Source organism: Rhagoletis pomonella, unplaced genomic scaffold (genome assembly GCF_013731165.1).
Source record: "Rhagoletis pomonella isolate Grant_MI unplaced genomic scaffold, Rhpom_1.0 Rhpom_scaffold_00001, whole genome shotgun sequence".
Classification (NCBI taxonomy): domain Eukaryota; kingdom Metazoa; phylum Arthropoda; class Insecta; order Diptera; family Tephritidae; genus Rhagoletis; species Rhagoletis pomonella.
This window is the reverse complement of record NW_023458555.1, coordinates 80,823,853-80,827,970: the sequence shown is the minus strand read 5'-3', so window position 1 is coordinate 80,827,970 and position 4,118 is coordinate 80,823,853. Positions and strand designations below refer to the sequence as shown.

Genomic DNA, 4,118 nt, shown 5'->3' with positions numbered 1-4,118 from the left:
ACAGACGGACATGGCTAAATCGACTCAGCTCGGCGTTCTGATCATTTAAGTATACATTTTAATGGGTCTATCTCTTCTTATTCTGGTACTTACAAACATCGGAAAGGTATAGAAATCAACGCGATTTTTCAGCAACTTAAAATTTGTATATTGTTATATTAAAATTAAATGAGCTATAAAACTGCATACCAGAAAAATCCGAGTAAAAAGTTTAAAATTTTAATGAAAATTCGTTAAATTTTCCTTAATATTGTATACAGTTTGAAACTTTGATTTATATACTTTTGTTTGTAGTATGAAACATATTTTTGTACAAAAATAGCAAACAAATTGCAGTTTGCAAAACATTGTGAATATTTAAAAAAACAAGGGTGTACGCAGATATAATTGAGCGAGCGTATGTCTGTTGGTTTTTGGTTTCAACTTAAAAATTACATTCTATAAAGTGCAGTGCAAAGTATGCATACATAAGCAATAACTCTTTAGAAGGCTTCTAATCATAAAGGTTAACTTATGACGAAAATACGCCAGTGGTGGAAAGATGGCTCTAAATTAGTTTAAGCAAGATGATAGTGCAGCGACCGCAATGTACAAGCCAGATGAATAACAGACTAACCTAATATTCACGCACGCCGCCAATTTACTGTCAAAAATTTCTCATGCACATACAACTTGTATGGGACCAACCGAAATTGAACGGCGTGCGTATCCCTGCAAAAATCGTTGGACCATGTAGTCTATTTGTGGTATATTGGAGTACTTACAAAAGTGCTCCTCTGTCATGCTGTAGCCGACCAACTCGTGTCTCTGCACCAGCTTATTGTTACCCGATCACTGCTCGTGTTTTTACGAAATGTGATTGAAGTTAAGCATTTGAAAGTACATTTGCATGTCTGGCTGTAGCTGAACGTGTATAGATGCTAGCTGTTAGTTCTTAGCTCCTAGCATGTTCGGGTTCGAATGTCGTCAGAGTCAACATGTAATTTTTAATTTTTGTTTTTGGTTTTTATTAATTTCAAAAAAAGGATCTGCGAAGTGAAGAACAAAAGCGTGTACAAACGAAAAAATATAACGACAATGGAGTATGTTGGGAGTAGTTTTGTGCTACTCTGATGTAATGCAGAGATGGAGTATATGGTCCTGCCCTAGGACATCGCAATGTTAATTGGACCATATTTTTTATATGAATTGTGGTTAATTTTGGAGTACTCCTTGGTCCTCCGGGTGTACTCTTTACATGCATGCATGGAGTAGTCGCGATTTTTGCAGGGATGAAGCTAACTCAATTTCCAATTTTTGTTCTGCGTGACATTTTGATTTGACGTTTGCTCAATGAAATCAAATGCAAACGCACGCAAGCCAATTTCGGGTGACGCAAAAAAACAAATTCGACGGCGTGCGTACCAAAACGCAAGCCGCGAATATTAGGTTAGCCTGTAAGGGAACACCAAGCAGTCGTAAACCTGTGAAATAATTCCATTTATATTTGCGTCAACTGGTATTGCAACAGTACTTACGTGTGGAGCAGCAGAAGAAACATACGATGCAGTGGTCCTACAGAAAGAGAAGCGGAAGACACGCAGTGGCGATGTGAGTCACACGGCCACGAAAAGTTAAAAAAATGCTGTTAAGAGGCAGCCGATCAAGTTGGTGGAATGCACGGGCACACAAAACGGCAAAACACCTTTGGAATAGTTTTATTTATAGTTTCCTTATCGGCTATACATAAAATACTTACGATTTGAGGAATTCTTTTCCCAAAAAAAAACGTTAAATGCGGAAATTTTTTTTTATCTAACAAAAATTAATTTTAACTCCGATTGTCAACGAAACAGGGATAAAAAGAAAGACTAAAAAGTTGATCAGTGATGCCAATGTTTGTCGATCTATGCTTTTGCTTGTGTGAGTACCATTTTTAGTACTTTTTCATGAAAATCGCTCTGATATAAAAAGTACTTTGTCAAAGCGGCAAATTAAAATTTCTAAGGGAGTTCAAGATGGCGATTAGAGCGAGAAAAACGCGAACGTTATACGTTCAAGTACAAGTACAAGTATGGAATCCTATGCCCCTTTTTGTCTACTCTCTTTCTAACAGCGGACGTGCCTGCCAAACTGAAAAGCATGATGGCGGCAGTGTTTGACAGGCACCTTCGACGATGCGTACGGCAATGGAAGGTAAGAAATGGAAGATGGATGACATGACAATGAAAGAATTATGAAATAGCAGAATGTCGAACCAAAACGAATTTCAAAAATCTGACAATGCGAATGACGTCAAAATGAAAGAAATGCAAAATACCGAAATGCCGAAACAGAAGAAATAGATGACAGGCACGTGTTCAAGGGTTTCGTGCAACAAATGGAGTTGTTGTGTTGCGCCATTCAATATTAAAAAAAAGTAATGTGGTTGAATACGCTTTTTTATTAAGTTGAAAAATTACATATTTCGCCGGCCAAAATTGTATAAATAAATATATAGCATATTGCTATAAGATGTATTTATAAAAAGGGTAGGGTGGGCTTTAGATTGCTAACCCCGGAGTTCAGCATTAAGGAAAATATGGGAGGTAGATGGGGGTCTAATAGTTCCCTGTATGAAGTTTCAAAGCGCGCAACTTTATAGTTTTTAAGTAATTTGTTATTAAAGTTTGTAATTTTCACCAACTTGTATTGGACTATTTCACAATATATAATGCACTTTCCACTAAATTTACACGTTATTTACACTCAATATATGCGCAGTTAGAGTGTGCACGTTCAACCAAATAAATACTTTTAGTATATTACAGCTTTTTTATAAAAAACTAGCAGACCCGGCGAACTTCGTCCCGCCCAAAATTAATTTTTTTAATGAAAAAATTGGACCAACGTTCGCCAGCAATTCACTTTCACGTTTGGTTTTGTGGTCGACAGAAGGCATATCCTCCATTGCCGTCTTAAATAATCTGACGAAAACGTTATACCGGGAAGAAGTCCTTGCGGCTCGATTGTGAATCGTCCTTGAATCTGTATAGTATAGTTGGTGGCAATTTCCAAACTGGTGAGTATCATTGGTCCACATTCTGTTTAGTCAACGTAAAGCAAGGACCGCAATGGTTCTGATGGTTGATTTAACGCGGGTAATTTGACTTTGATCTCTGATATTCCGAATTGACGATTTTTAGCAATAACTCGGCTCCAGCGCCACCTTGCGCATCGTTTTTTGCAATAGTATTGCCCCTATCGTTACCAATACATATATGTCTCGAATATGAGTCAAATCGGATCAGAAATAGGATTTTGAGTAATAAGTCTACTCTAGCGCCACCTGGCGTTTTAAGTTGTGAACTTAAACTATAGGTGAACCTACTCAAACACATAAAAGATGTCATTAAAATCGTTTCGGTCGTTTAGGAGGAGTCCACCCACCAGAATAAGTCTTTTTCATACTGACACTCTTCGGCATTTTTCCCATACAAAAAAACTCTTACGCATTCGTTATATGGAGAAAATGCGCAACATCATCAGCGAAAAAAATCTTAAAAATCAACGGTAACTTGCACTTTATGATACAAAATTAAGTGAACTACAAAACTGCTTACCCAAAAGCAAAATGAACTATATTTCTATAAAAAATAAACAAAAAAATATATTACGAAAAAGAAAAAAACACTGTATTCTGGGTGTATGCATATATTTACGGATAGATAAAAGTTTCAGTATGTTTGGGAAGCGCCACGCCCCCATTTCCAGTAGCCCCAAAATCACTATACCAATTTCCAGGACACTATTACAAATATTTCCGAGATATACGCTATGAAAAATTCGATATGTATGGGTGATAACACTCTCCCTTAATATATAGAAAGTCTGCAGTAGGTTTCTAAATTTCGATACAGCCTTTGACGACATCACCTCTTATAAAAAGAAGGAGCTTCTCTTCATATAATTAGTGTCGGTAACACAAGGCAACACCGATTTCGACGCGCAAATGTTAAAGCTGTTTTTGATAGACTGTTTTGTGCTGATTACGAATTCGTAAGTATAAAGTTTCCATCAGCTCAAAATTTTGAGAAAAACGTGGTGAAAGTGAAAAAAATCGCGTTTTTTGCAATATTTGAGAAGATCTAGCAAGGAAA

General features: G+C 36.7%; 1 long non-coding RNA gene across 1 annotated transcript; it reads right to left on the bottom strand.

The window, feature by feature from the left end:
- Positions 1–1,048: 1,048 nt before the first annotated feature.
- Positions 1,049–1,830, bottom strand: LOC118752221. Its single transcript, XR_004994652.1, has 3 exons — positions 1,739–1,830; positions 1,518–1,684; positions 1,049–1,463 (listed from the first exon to the last, which is right to left on the bottom strand). It is a non-coding gene; the product is annotated as an uncharacterized LOC118752221 (long non-coding RNA).
- Positions 1,831–4,118: the final 2,288 nt, after the last annotated feature.